Raw genomic sequence first — 16,268 nt, 5'->3', positions numbered from 1 at the left:
GGTTGGTTCATTCTTTAATGTTTATGTCTAGTTTTGTTTTTATGATTTGTGTTTATTCATATGCAGATTTGAATATGATTAGATATTATTTTGGTATTGATTATTTTTTCAGTTTGATTTTGCTTAGTTTTTCGATTTGTTCTTTAATAATTACTGCTAGAGGTTCAGTTTATTTAAGTTCTTATCATTCTAATTTTTTGTTTTCATAGTTTTAATTTTAATGATTATGCTTTATTGTTCATTTGCTAGATTGAGTCATCTTTCTTTTTATATTTTTTTTTGAGGCTAGATTAGTTTCTACTTTACTTTTGATTTTAGGTTGAGGTTATCAATCTGAACGTTTACAAACTGGCGTTTATTTAATTTTTTATACTTTGGTTGTTAGATTGCCTTTATTATTAGTGTTATTTAGGGTTTATGATTTTTCTAATACTTTATATTTTCCGTTATTGGTTGATTTTGGTTCTTATTATTTTATATTTTATGTGTTTATAATTCTTGCTTTTTTAGTTAAGATGCCAATATTTTTGGTTCATTTATGGCTTCCTAAGGCTCATGTTGAGGCCCCTATTTCAGGTAGAATGATTCTTGCTGGTGTTTTATTAAAGTTAGGTGGTTATGGTATTTTTCGTGTTATGAAGGTTATTTCTTATTTGGGTTTAAAGTTTATTTATTTTTGATTGTCTTTAGGTTTATCTGGTGGGGTTATTGTTAGATTTATTTGGTTTCGTCAGGTTGATTTAAAGTCTTTAATTGCATATTCTTCTGTTGCTCATATAAGAATAGTTATTGGAGGATTGATGACTATGAATTGATGGGGTTGTATAGGTTCTCTTTCTTTAATAGTTGGTCATGGTTTGTGTTCTTCTGGTTTATTTTGTTTGTCTAATATTATTTATGAGCATTTAGGTAGATGAAGATTATTAATTAACAAGGGTATAATTAATTTTATACCAAGAGTGGCTTTATGATGATTCCTTTTGAGATCATCTAATATAGCTGCTCCTCCTTCTTTAAATTTGGTAGGTGAACTTAGATTATTAAATAGAATTATGTCTTGATCTTCTTTTAGATTCTTTGCTTTAATTTTTTTGTCTATTTTTAGAGCTGTTTATACTTTATACATGTATTCTTATTCTCAGCATGGTAATTATTATTCTGGTGTTTATACTTATTCTCTTGGTTATTTTCGTGAATATCATCTTTTACTTGTACATTGATTGCCTTTAAATATTCTTTGTTTAAAGGGGGAGTATTTTTTTGTTTAGGTTTCTTAAGTATTTTAATTAAAAATGTTGTTTTGTGGAATCAATGATATGAATTTTTTCATCTTAGGCCGTGAATTTGTTTTCTGTTCGTTTTTTGAGTTTCTTTTCTTTATTTTTTCTAGAACTATAATTTTTATTTTGGGTATTTATTATTTAATAATTAATTATAGAGTTCTTGTTGAATGAGAACTTTTTAATTTAAATGCTTCTATGGTTGTTATATCTTTAATTTTGGATTGAATGTCTCTTATTTTTATGTCTTTTGTTATGTATATTTCTTCTTTGGTTATTTATTATAGAGAGGATTATATATCGGTAGAAAACAATATAAATCGTTTTATTATTATTGTTTTAATATTTATTCTTTCTATAGGTTTTTTAATTATTAGTCCTAATTTGATTAGAATTTTATTAGGATGGGATGGTTTAGGTTTAGTTTCTTATTGTTTAGTTATTTACTACCAAAATGTGAAATCTTATAGTGCGGGTATATTAACTGCACTTTCTAATCGTATTGGTGATGTTGCTACTTTAACTTCTATTGCTTGAATATTAAATTTTGGTGGTTGAAATTACATTTATTATTATGATTTTATTTCTAATTCTTTTGAAATAAAGCTTATTACTATATTAATTGTTTTAGCAGCTATAACTAAAAGAGCTCTAATTCCCTTTTCTTCTTGGCTTCCTGCTTCTATGGCTGCTCCTACTCCTGTTTCTGCTTTGGTTCATTCTTCTACTCTTGTTACTGCTGGGGTTTATTTATTAATTCGTTTCAGACCAATATTAGATACTTATAATTGTGGTTGATTTTTGCTTTTAAATGATTGTATAACTATATTTATGGCTGGTTTGGGGGCGATTTTGAATTTGATTTGAAGAAAATTATTGCTCTTTCTACTTTAAGACAACTTGGTTTAATAATAAGAATTTTGGCTATGGGTTACCCAAAACTTGCTTTTTTTCATGTATTAGCTCATGCTTTATTTAAGGCTTTATTGTTTATGTCTGCAGGTTCAATAATTCATAATTTAAAGGATTCTCAGGACATTCGTTTTATAGGTTCTATTGTTAATTTTGTGCCTTTAACTTCAATTTGTTTTAATGTTTCTAGTTTGTCTTTGTGTGGTGTACCATTTTTAGCAGGTTTTTATTCAAAGGATTTAATTCTAGAAATGGTTTGTTTAAGATGAATTAATTGTTTAATTTTTTTTCTTTATTTCTTTTCTACTGGTTTAACTGCTTCTTATTCTTTTCGTCTTTTTTATTATTCAATATCTGGTGATAATAATTTTTATTCTAGATTTTCTTTTGATGATAAGGGTTATTATATTTCGTTTGGTATAATTGGTTTATTATTTGTTGCTGTTTTTTGGTGGCAGTCTTTTGTCTTGATTAATTTTTCCTATTCCTCATGTGATTGCCTTGCCTTATTATTTAAAGTTTTTAACTATTACTGTAGTTGTTTTGGGTGATTATTTGGGTTATCTTATTTCTAATTTTGATTTTTCTCAAAATTTATTTTCTTTAAGTATACTTTCAGTTGTCAGATTTGCTGGTTCTATGTGGTTTATACCTTTTCTTTCAACTATGTTTATTAGATATATTCCTTTAAAATTGGGTTATTATTCATCTAAATCATTTGATTATGGTTGGGGTGAATTATTTGGTGGTCAAGGTTTGTATAGACTATTTATTTATTTAATTGGTTATATACAAGGTTGATATGATTCTAATTTTAAGATTTATCTTTTAACTTCTATTTTTTGAATATTTATTTTGGTGTTATTATTTTTCGTTTACTTAAATAGCTTATGATTAGAGCGTGTCACTGAAGATGTTAAGGAAGTATTTTTACTTTAAGGTATTTATAAATATATATATATATTATTTTTACAGTGAAAATGTAATGTTTTATATAAACTATATAAATTTTAGTAGTGTTAACGGAATTTAAGCGCTAATATAAAATGTTAGCAGCTTTCATATTGGCTTTACATTTCCTTAATTGGAACTTTATAGTTCAATTATATTATTAACAGTATTACGCCTCTTTTTGGCTTCAATTAATAAGAATAAGGGTATTTTATTTACCAACCTTCCAGGTCGACACTGACTGAAATATTTCGCTTCTTATTCTGTTGAAGGTTGATTGATGATATCAATACTTTTTGAATGCAACCCAAATGTTATAGTTAACTACAACCCTTTATTCTGCTCATTGTAAAGCTCCTTGATATCATTCATGGTATAGTCCTCCTAGTAATACCATAATAAAAAGTATTGTTGATATTGTTCAGATTATAATGTCTGAAGTTTTAAAAATAATTACAATTGGAAGGATTAGTGCGATTTCTACATCAAAAATTAAGAAAATAATAATTATATTAATTATAATAATATAATTAAATAGATTCTCGATAATTAAATTATTTAACTAATTAATATTTAAGTTAACTTAATAAAAATTTAATTTTATATTAATAACATATTACATTAATTTACATAATTGTATAAAATATATTTATTATATTATTTAATCTTTCTTTATTATTAGGGTAGATGGTGACAGCCTCGACGTGGCCTACCCCCCCAGTATCGTGCCGCACAACGATCGCATTGCGAGAAGAAAATCGAAATGCTCGGAACGAGCTGCGACACGAGAAGCAAATGTCACCACCAAACGGCGGCCGGATGTAGTAATACCTCCCGGCCCTCACAGGCGAAGTTACGCAAGAGAGCGAGACAAATGCCTCAGTTTCCCCCCCCGGAGCCAAGTGCGTGGACGAATATGTATATGCCAAGTTAACATAGAAGGATACACGAGGACAAAAGGAGACATCCCCACAAAGCTACTAACAGAAGAAAAAATTGATGTGCTGACCTTGCAGGAAACACATCTATCAGAAGAAAATATCTCGAGACTTCTAATACCAGGCTATAAAATTGTGGGCTATAAAGCCCATAATAAACACGGTATTGCAACACTGATCAAGAAAGAACTGGTTGATAATATTGAGGAAACTATGCACCACGGTTTTGCCGTGGGAATCAAACTAAACGATATGACTGTGTATAACGTGTACAAGCCACCTTCAGAAAAATGGGAACAACCTGTTTTACCTAACCCACAACACCCTGCAGTCATAATTGGCGATTTTAACTCCCACCACCCCAGATGGGGCTATCAGTCTTGCAACAAAGAAGGACTCATGCTGGCAGACTGGGCAGATATAAATAATTATACATTAATATACGATGCAAAAGATACCCCCACCTTCTGTTCAGGAGCGTGGGGCACAACATCAACGCCCGATCTTTGTTTTGTCTCATCTGGAGAAACTGGAATAGCACTTCCGTCCAAGAGAACTGTACTGTGCCGTATTCCTCGGAGCCAACACAGACCAGTTATTATAGACCTTGGGATCCAAATACCAGTAATAAAGAGCCCCCCTATAGCCCGCTGGAACCTCAGGAAGGCTAACTGGGTTAAGTTTAAAGATACCATTGAAAATAATGTAAACAGAATTCCCCCAATTCCAGAAAATTACGACAGATTTACGAAGTTAATTATCAAAGCGGCACATAACTCAATACCAAGAGGAGCGCGGAAAGAATACATCCCATGCTGGACAAAGGAGTGCGAACAACTACTCGATGAATACAACAAAACAGAGAATCCAGAACTAGGAGAACAGCTCATAAGAGCTATGGACGAGGAACGCAAACAGAGATGGCAAAAGCGGATGGAACAAATGGACTTTACGCACTCCTCACAGAAGAGCTGGAGTCTACTGAGGAAACTTGGCGGAGCACAATTCAGGGGACGGAACATCAATAATAAAATGACCCCTAACAAGATATGCTCTTCTATACTACAAACATCCAGCATCCATGCCTCCGCCTCGAAGAAAAAAGAACTGCACCAACTGATGATCGAAGAGCTAGATGCAAGCGAGGAGGAAGCAGGTTTAGCGAACTGGGTAACACAAGAAGAGATAAATATAGCACTAAAGAAAATGTTACCTGGTAAAGCAGCTGGCTGTGACGGCCTTCTTCCAGAATTCTTGAAGAACCTCGGGCCAAAGGGAAGAGTATGGCTGTCTTCTCTTTTCTCTAATATCATAGATACCAGCCGGTTACCAAAGCAATGGAAAAACGCACAAGTCATAGCCACCCAGAAACCAGGGAAAACAGGAGAGAATGCTAAAGATTATAGACCGATATCTTTATTGTGCACCACTTACAAGCTGTTTGAACGAGTCATCCTAGGCAGAATAGAAAGTAAAATAGAAGCAGCTCTGCCCCCAGAGCAAGGCGGTTTTCGAAAAGGAAGAGACTTCTGCGACCAAGTTCTAGCCCTAACCACTTTCATTGAAAGAGGTTACCAAAACAAAAAGAAAACGGGCATGGTATTATTAGATCTCACCTCAGCATACGACACCGTATGGACAAAAGGGATACTGTATAAATTGTCAAAAGTCGTGAAATGCAAGAAGATCATATGTTGATAAACAGGAGATTCAAGGTATCTCTGAATGGGAAAACAAGCAGCTACAGGATACTACAAAATGGTCTCCCTCAAGGGTCTGTGCTGGCTCCATGCCTTTTCAGTTTATACATAGCGGACATCCCAAACCTGGAATCTCGTTCTTTTATGTATGCAGATGACATCGCTATCGCGGCTCACACCAACACTTTCGAAGAACTGGAAGAAATTTTAAACAGGGATCTGGAACGACTACAACAATATTATGACAACTGGCACCTCAAAGTAAATCCGACTAAATCCGTGGCATCAATAATGCACTTGTGTAACAAAGATGCAAATCGTGAGCTAAAAGTGCAAATAAAAGGTAAATTGTTGAAAAACGATAGAACGCCAAAATATCTGGGTGTTAAGCTAGATCGCACTCTCACATATAAGAGCCACCTGTACGAAGTCGCCCAAAAAATGAAAACAAGAAACAACATCATAATGAAACTGGCAGGAACAACCTGGTGATGTTCCACTGAAACTCTACGCACATCAGCACTGGCACTTCTGTATAGTGTAGCGGAATATTGCCCACCCGTCTGGGCCCGCAGTAGGCATGTCAGATATATTGATGTGCAACTTAACGAGACAATGAGGCTCATAACAGGAACAGTAAGACCCACCCCGAAACCTTGGCTGCCCGTCCTTGCCAATATCGAACCACCCTCGATTGGACGTGAAAGAGCAATCCAGAGGTACAAAGAAAAGTTCAGGGACTTACCTCCTCCCCCTGACAGATTGATGTCAAGAAATCCCTTCTGGAAAGAACTCAAACAACAGATTGATATCGATAACCTGTGGAAACAGCAATGGCAGGAAAGCAGAGTGAATAACAGTTTCCTTATTGAGGACCCATCTCAACGAGTTCCAGGCTTCCAACTCCAACGTAGAGTGTGGGTAACTCTAAATCGTCTGCGGACAGGTGTTGGTCGGTGCGGATATTTGTTGAAAAAGTGGGGTTTCTCCCAGGACCCCAATTGTGATTGCGGAGAGAGTCAAACCATGCAGCATATAGTTGAGTGGGACGTACACGGACTTAAGGGAGGAAATCTGATGGACATACATGTGATAAGTGACCAAGCACTTTTGTGGCTGGAAACCCTGAAAATTTTATTGTAAATCATTGTTAATGTTAATTTAAATTTTTATGTTGATGTTTGTAAGTGTATCACGCTTTGCCTGTAGCTGAACGAGAAATATAAAAATATTATTAGTGAAAAGAAAGATTAAATAAGAAAGAATATAATACATTTATTGGTATACATGTTCCATATTAATCTTTATTTATATATAAAAGAGAAGTTGTTGTGGTCATTCGAGGGTGCGTTTCATTTTTTTTTGTCACTATTTGTGTTTTATTTCTTTTTTTTTCTTTAAATATTTGAATCTTTTATTTTTTCTTAATTTTAAAAATTTTTGAATTTTTTATTTTGTTTCCAAAAGTTTTATTCTTGCATATTTATTCACTTTTTCTTTGTATTTTATGTAAGTTTTGTTAAACTAAATGTTCTATTTTGCAGTAATTTGATTTAATTATCAAGTGATTTTGGATTTAGCAATTGATTTAGTATCGGCATAATTCGTGCCAGCAACCGCGGTTATACGATTGATACAAGTGAATATTATTGGTTAAAACAGTTGTTTATATTTTTAGGGTTGAAATATAAATTTGTAAGGTGAAATGTTAAAATTTATTTATAGCTATTTTTATGAATCTATGGAATTTAAATAATAAACTAGGATTAGATACCCTATTATTTTAAATGTTAATTATATTTACCAGGGTACTATTAGTTAAGGTCTTTAAACCCAAAGAATTTGGCGGTATCTCATTCCATTCAGAGGAACCTACCCCGTGATTGACAGTACACGATTTACTCTACTTAATTTATTTGTTTGTATGTCTCCGTTATCAGAGAATCTTTTTAGAGTTATAATTCTCAAGATTTATAATTATAAAATATTTCAGGTCAAGGTGCAGCTTATAGTTAAGAGGAGGTGGGTTACAATAGATTTTTGTTTGTAACGGATTTGATGTTGAAATACTATTAATGAAGGTGGATTTGATAGTAATTTAATTTATTTAATTTAACTGATATCGGCTCTGAGGTGTGTACACATCGCCCGTCGCTCTCATTATTGATTATTCTATTTTATTGTTTTAATTTAGCTTCAATTTAGATGAGATAAGTCGTAACATGGTAGATGTACTGGAAAGTGTATCTCGTAAGACTTTCAAGATATAACTTATTAGTAAAGTGTTTCATTTACACTGAAAATTTTTCTGTGCAAATCAGGATATCTTGATTACTTATTTGATTATATTTATTTTTTGTTTATTTAATTATTTAATAAAAATAATTTTGTCGAATTTTGTCTTAGTATATTTTGTAGAATTGATTTTTTAGATTATAGTTTATTGGTAATGTAATTGTTTTATGAAATATTAATTTAAATTTTTAAAAGTAGATTTTATTTATTGTACCTTTTGTATCAGGGTTTATCAAAATTTTAGTATTTACTTTACTTGTCTCGATTTGGGTTGATTTATAAATAATTTATAGTTAATGTATCATAATTATTATGAAATTATTTATAGAAATGAGATGTTAATCGTTTCCCAAGATATCTAGTTTCTTAAGAAAAAATTTAATTTTTTGAAGTTAATTGTTTTTATTTAATTTTTTAAGTATAAATATTAACTTATTTATTCTTTAAGGGATAAGCTTTGAAGTTAATAACCTATAATTTGTTTTATAAAATATAATGGTAAGCTTTAAACCAGCTATCTCTAAGATTACGTTTTAGTTCATTAGTTTTTATTTTGATTTTATAATTATTTTAGGTTTTTATTAAGATTATTTATTTAATTTTAAAATTTTTGTAGTAATGATAGAATTAGTATGTTTAGTTGTATATAATTTTTACCCTGTGAATTTAATATAAGGAACTAGGCAAAATTGATTTCCGACTGTTTATCAAAAACATGTCCTCTTGAAAATACTTTGAGGTCTGGCCTGCTCACTGAGCAGATTTTTAAAGAGCCACGGTATTTTGACCATGCAAAGGTAGCATAATCATTAGTCTCTTAATTAGTGGCTGGAATGAATGGCTTGACGAGAAATCAATTGTCTCTTAATAAATTTTTGAATTTAACTTTTGAGTCAAAATGCTTAAATTTTTCTTTAGGACGAGAAGACCCTATAGAGCTTAACATTTTATTTTTATATAGTTTTTTGTTTGTCTTTCAATACTTAATGATGATGTTCTGTTGGGGTGACATGAAGAATAAATAAACTCTTCATTATTATATCATTTATTTATGTTTGTTGTTTTGATCTATAATTTATGATCATAAGATTAAGTTACCTTAGGGATAACAGCGTAATTGTTTTTGAGAGCTCATATCGACAAAGCAGATTGCGACCTCGATGTTGGATTAAGAAAAATTTTGGGTGCAGTAGCCCAGTAATTAGGTCTGTTCGACCTTTAAATTCTTACATGATCTGAGTTCAGACCGGCGTGAGCCAGGTCGGTTTCTATCCTAAGATTATTAATTAATATTAGTATGAAAGGACCATATGGTTGAAATATTTTTTATTTTATTGATTAATACTAATTAAATTACTATTTTGACAGATTAATGTGTTGAATTTAGAATTCATTTATGTAGATTTTTTCTACAAATAGTATTGATACTTTATGATTTATTTATGTTTATTTTGAATTTTCTTTTATTAGTTATTTGTGTTTTAATTAGTGTTGCTTTTTTAACTTTATTAGAGTGTAAGGTTTTAGGTTACATCCAAATTCGAAAGGGCTCAAATAACTTAGGTTTTGTAGGAATTCCTCAACCCTTTAGTGATGCTATTAAGTTAATTTGTAAGGAGCAGCCAATTCCTATTATATCTAATTATTTACTTTATTATTTTTCTCCTGTTTTTAATTTAATAATTTCCTTGGCTGTTTGAGTAATTTTCCCTTACTTAACTTATATATGTTCTTTTTCTTATGGATTTTTGTTTTTTTATGTTGTATTAGATTAGTTGTTTATACTGTTATAACAGCTGGTTGGTCTTCTAATTCAAATTATTCCTTACTAGGTTCTCTTCGTTCTGTTGCACAAACAAGTTCATATGAAGTTAGTTTGGCTTTAATTTTATTGTCTTTAATTATTTTAATTGGTAGTTTTAACATGTTTGATTTTATAAATTATCAGCTTTATTGTTGATTTATTATTATTTCTTTTCCTTTAGCTTTAGCTTGTTTTGCTTCTTGTTTAGCTGAAACTAACCGTACTCCTTTTGACTTTGCCGAAGGTGAATCTGAGTTAGTTTTGGGTTTTAATATTGAATATGGTGCAGGCGGTTTTACTTTAATTTTTTTAGCTGAGTATACAAGAATTGTTTTTATAAGAATATTATTAGCTTTAATTTTTGTAGGTGGTGATTTTTATTCTTTTATATTTTTTATTAAGCTTGCTGTTATGTCCTTTGGTTTTATTTGAGTTCGGGGGACATTGCCACGTTTATGTTATGATAAGTTAATGTACTTAGCTTGAAAGAGTTTTTTGCCTTTATCTTTAAATTTTTTTATTTTCTTTGTCGGTTTAAAGATTTTATTTATTTCATTTACTTAGTGAAATTTTTTAAGAAAAGTTAATAGAAGAGTTAAACTTCTAGTTTTATGTTTTCAAAACATATGCTTTTCCTAAGGTAATTAACTTATTATTCCTTAATTAGTTTATCTCATGCGTTTGCAATATGTACATTAATTAAGAAGTATGTAAAGTAGATAATTGTTAAGATTTGTCCTGTTATAATGTAAGGTTCTTCAACGGGTCGTTTACCAATTGATGTTAATAAGCATACAACAACTACTATAATTCAGAATAAAATCTGATTAATAGGATAGAATTGAATACCTCGATATGGTGTTTTATTATAAAATGGTAAAATTATTAAGATTCTAATTGATAAGAATAATGCAAAAACACCTCCTAGCTTATTAGGGATTGATCGTAGAATTGCATATGCAAATAAGAAATATCATTCTGGTTGAATATGGACGGGAGTTACTAATGGATTAGCAGGTACAAAATTATCTGGATCCCCTAGGAGGTAAGGATTAATCAAGCACAATATAATTAATAATGATGTTATTAATACAAATGTAATAGAGTCCTTGAAAGTAAAGTATGGGTGAAATGGGATTTTTTCAATATTTCCATTTAGGCCTAAGGGGTTATTAGACCCTGTTTGGTGAAGGAAGAATAAATGAATTGCTGCCATTGCAGCAATAATAAACGGTAGTACAAAATAGAATGTAAAGAATCGGTTTAATGTTGCATTATCAACAGCAAACCCTCCTCATACTCATTGAACTAAATCTGTTCCTAAATATGGAATTGCTGATAATAAATTAGTAATTACTGTTGCACCTCAGAATGATATTTGACCTCAAGGTAAAATGTATCCTATAAATGCGGTTGCTATAACTAAGAATAGAATTACTGTACCAATTATTCAGGTGTAAATGTATATGTAAGATCCGTAGTAAATTCCTCGTCCTACACGTAAATAAATACAAATAAAAAATATAGAAGCTCCATTTGCGTGTAAGGTTCGAATAATTCAACCATTATTTACATCTCAGGAGATGTGAACTATACTACTAAATGCTATTTCAATATTTGATGTATAATGTATAGCTAAAAATAGTCCAGTTACAATTTGAATTACCAAACATAGTCCTAGTAGGGACTCAAAATTTCATCAAATTGAAATATTTGTTGGTGCAGGTAAATCAACTAAAGAGTTATTAATGATTTTAATTAAAGGATGTCTTAATCGTAAGTGTTTATTCATTAGTGAATTATCTTATTTTATGAATAGGTCCCTGGTTAATATTGGTGATTTTAACAACTGCTAATGATGCCAAAAATAAATAAATTATTATTATTATTGTAATAATAAATGTTGGTCTATTATATAGTTTTTCTAAAGATATTGTTATTTCTTGATAATTAATTGAATTATCAATATTTATAGTTTCAGTATTTTTGAAAAAGTCTATAAATATTGTTATATCTAGAATAATTAATATTGATATAATAAATACTCATACTGTTAAGGTAATAATTATCGTAATTGATTTAGGTTGAAATATTTCGTTTGATGCAATTCTCGTAATATAAATAAATAGAACTAATATACCACCAAAAAACGTGAAAAATAAAATATATGATAATCAATATCTTTCCATTATTGTTCCTGTTAATAGCCCGACTAGAAAAGTTTGTAGGATAATGAAAAGCATTATTGATATTGGGTGTCTTAATTAAATAAAATTATTATTTACTACGTATGATAGTGATATAATTATTACTTTGATCATTTCAGGGGTTAGTTTATTAAAAGTATCGGTTTTGGGGACCGATGATGGAAAGCTTTTTCACCTCTGAAGTTTTAAAAGTGGGGGCTGGAGTTATTTCCGGTTTACAAGACCGACGTTTTTTTTTTAAACTATTAAAACTAATGTTTATATTCTCTGTCTTTACTTCTTTATTGATTTATTTTGCTGTTGTTTACGTTTTTTCCTCTAAACATAAGCATTTATTAATGGTTCTTTTGAGATTGGAATATATTGTTCTTTTTTTATTTATATTAATTATTGTTTTTCTTATTGAGTTTGATTATGATTATTTTTTTCCTGTTATTTTTTTGGTTTTTTCTGTTTGTGAAGGTGCTTTAGGTCTTTCTATTTTAGTTTCAATAATTCAATAATTTTAATGAATATGCTTTATTGTTTGTTTGCTAGATTGAGTTTTCTTTCTTTTTATATTTTTTTGAGGCTAGATTAGTTCCTAATTTACTTTTGATTTTAGGTTGAGGTTATCAACCTGAACGTTTACAGGCTGGTGTTTATTTAATTATTTTTACTTTGGTTGCTAGATTGCCTTTATTATTAGTTTTATTTAGGGTTTATGATTTTTCTAATACTTTATATTTTCCTTTATTGGTTGATTTTGGTTCTTATTATTTTATATTTCATGTGTTTATAATTCTTGCTTTTTTAGTTAAGATGCCAATATTTTCGGTTCATTTATGGCTTCCTAAGGCTCATGTTGAGGCCCCTATTTCAGGTAGAATGATTCTTGCTGGTGTTTTATTAAAGTTAGGTGGTTATGGTATTTTTCGTGTTCTGAAGGTTATTTCTTATTTGGGTTTAAAGTTTAATTATTTTTGATTGTCTTTAGGTTTATCTGGTGGGGTTATTGTTAGATTTATTTGTTTTCGTCAGGTTGATTTAAAGTCTTTAATTGCATATTCTTCTGTTGCTCATATAGGAATAGTTATTGGAGGATTGATGACTATGAATTGATGGGGTTGTATAGGTTCTCTTTCTTTAATGGTTGGTCATGGTTTGTGTTCTTCTGGTTTATTTTGTTTGTCTAATATTATTTATGAGCGTTTAGGTAGACAAAGATTATGAATTAACAAGGGTATAAGTAATTCGATACCAAGAATGGCTTTATGATGATTCCTTTTGAGATCATCTAATATAGCTGCTCCTCCTTCTTTAAATTTGGTAGGTGAACTTAGATTATTAAATAGAATTATGTCTTGATCTTCTTTTAGATTTTTTGCTATAATTTTTTTGTCTTTTTTTAGAGCTGTTTATACTTTATACATGTATTCTTATTCTCAGCATGGTAATTATTATTCTGGTGTTTATACTTGTTCTCTTGGTTATTTTCGTGGATATCATCTTTTACTTTTACATTGATTGCCTTTAAATATTCTTTGTTTAAAGGGTTAGTATTTTTTTGTTTAGGTTGCTTAAGTATTTTAATTAAAAATGTTGTTTTGTGTAATCAATGATATGAATTTTTTCATCTTAGGCCATGAATTTGTTTTCTATTTGTTCTTTGAGTTTTTTTTCTTTATTTTTTTCTAGAACTATAATTTTTATTTTGGGTATTTATTATTTAATAATTTATTATAGAGTTTTTGTTGACTGAGAACTTTTTTAATTTAAATGGTTCTATGGTTGTTATGACTTGAATTTTGGATTGAATGTCTCTTATTTTTATGTCTATTTATGTATATTTCTTCTTTGGTTATTTATTATAGAGAGGATTATATATCGGGAGAAAAAAATATAAATCGTTTTATTATTATTGTTTTAATATTTATTCTTTCTATAGGTTTTTTAATTATTAGTCCTAATTTGATTAGAATTTTGTTAGGATGGGATGGTTTAGGTTTAGTTTCTTATTGTTTAGTTATTTACTACCAAAATGTGAAATCTTATAGTGCGGGTATATTAACTGCACTTTCTAATCGTATTGGTGATGTTGCTATTTTAATTTCTATTGCTTGAATATTAAATTTTGGTTGTTGAAATTACATTTATTATTATGATTTTATTTCTAATTCTTTTGAAATAAAGCTTATTACTATATTAATTGTTTCAGCAGCTATAACTAAAAGAGCTCAAATTCCCTTTTCTTCTTGGCTTCCTGCTGCTATGGCTGCTCCTACTCTTGTTTCTGCTTTGGTTCATTCTTCTACTCTTGTTACTGCTGGGGTTTATTTATTAATTCGTTTCAGACCAATATTAGATACTTATAATTGTGGTTGATTTTTGCTTTTAATTGGTTGTATAACTATATTTATGGCTGGTTTGGGGGCGATTTTGAATTTGATTTGAAGAAAATTATTGCTCTTTCTACTTTAAGACAACTTGGTTTAATAATAAGAATTTTGGCTATGGGTTACCCAAAATTTGCATTTTTTCATTTATTAGCACATGCTTTATTTAAGGCTTTATTGTTAATGTGTGCAGGTTCAATAATTCATAATTTAAAGAAATCTCAGGACATTCATTTTATAGGTTCTATTGTTAATTTTATGCCTTTAACTTCAATTTGTTTTAATATTTCTAGTTTGTCTTTGTGTGGTATACCATTTTTAGCAGGTTTTTATTCAAAGGATTTAATTCTTGAAATGGTTTGTTTAAGATGAATTAATTGTTTAATTTTTTTTCTTTATTTCTTTTCTACTGGTTTAACTGCTTCTTATTCTTTTCGTCTTTTTTATTATTCAATATCTGGTGATAATAATTTTTATTCTAGATTTTCTTTTGATGATAAGGGTTATTATATTTCGTTTCGTATAATTGGTTTATTATTTGTTGCTGTTTTTGGTGGCAGTCTTTTGTCTTGATTAATTTTTCCTATTCCTCATGTGATTGCCTTGCCTTATTATTTAAAGTTTTAACTATTACTGTAGTTGTTTTGGGTGATTATTTGGGTTATCTTATTTCTAATTTTGATTTTTCTCAAAATTTATTTTCTTTAAGTATACTTTCTTTTGTCAGATTTGCTTGTTCTATGTGGTTTATACCTTTTCTTTCAACTAAGTTTATTAGATATATTCCTTTAAAATTGGGTTGTTATTCATCTAAATCATTTGATTATGGTTGGGGTGAATTTTTTGGTGGTCAAGGTTTGTATAGACTATTTATTTATTTAATTGGTTATATACAAGGTTGATATGATTCTGATTTTAAGATTTATCTTTTAACTTTTATTTTTTGAATATTTATTTTGGTGTTATTATTTTTCGTTTACTTAAATAGCTTATGATTAAAGCGTGACACTGAAGATGTTAAGGAAGTATTTTTACTTTTAGGTATTTATAAATATACATATATTATTTTTACAGTGGAAATGTAATGTTTTATTTAAACTATATAAATTTTAGAAATGTTAACGGAATTTAACCGCTAATATAAAAAGTTAGCAGCTTTCATATTGACTTTACATTTCCTTAATTGGAACTTTATAGTTCAATTATATTATTAACAGTAATACGCCTCTTTTTGGCTTCAATTAATAAGAATAAGGGTATTTTATTTACCAACCGTCCAGGTCGAAACTGACTGCAATATTTCGCTTCTTATTCTGTTTAAGGTTGATTGATTAATCAATACTTTTTGAATGCAACCCAAATGTTATAGTTAACTACAACCCTTTATTCTGCTCATTGTAAGGCTCCTTGATTTCATTCATGGTATAGTCCTCCTAGTAATACTATAATAAAAAATATTGTTGATATTGTTCAGATTATACTGTCTGAAGTTTTAAAAATAATTACAATTGGAAGGATTAGTGCGATTTCTACATCAAAAATTAAGAAAATTACTGCAATTAAGAAGAATCGAAGTGAGAATCGTATTCGTGCTGAACTTTTGGGTCAAATCCACACTCAAATGGTGATCTTTTTTCTCGGTCATTAATTAATTTTTTTGATAATGTTGTTGCAAGGATTATAACAATTATTGGGATAATAAATCTAATAAAAATTCTTGTAGATAAAATTAGGATTGTTTTTCTTGATTAATAACAAGCTTTTTGATTGGAAGTCAAATGTACTATTTATACTAGAAAAACAATT

The 16,268-nt window shown here is 29.5% G+C and overlaps 1 long non-coding RNA gene across 1 annotated transcript in view; it reads right to left on the bottom strand.

Moving 5' to 3' along the window:
• The window catches only part of LOC126183388 (uncharacterized), a 28,369-nt gene extending 18,943 nt beyond the window's left edge, over positions 1-9,426 (bottom strand). Inside the window, exon 1 of the long non-coding RNA XR_007536728.1 lies at positions 9,233-9,426. This is a non-coding gene — a long non-coding RNA (uncharacterized LOC126183388). The remainder of the gene's footprint in view (positions 1-9,232) is intronic.
• Positions 9,427-16,268: the final 6,842 nt, after the last annotated feature.

The sequence above is a fragment of the Schistocerca cancellata genome, chromosome 4 (genome assembly GCF_023864275.1).
Source record: "Schistocerca cancellata isolate TAMUIC-IGC-003103 chromosome 4, iqSchCanc2.1, whole genome shotgun sequence".
Classification (NCBI taxonomy): Eukaryota; Metazoa; Arthropoda; class Insecta; order Orthoptera; family Acrididae; genus Schistocerca; species Schistocerca cancellata.
The sequence above is the reverse complement of the archived record's forward strand: the minus strand, read 5'-3'. Positions and strand labels throughout refer to the sequence as shown.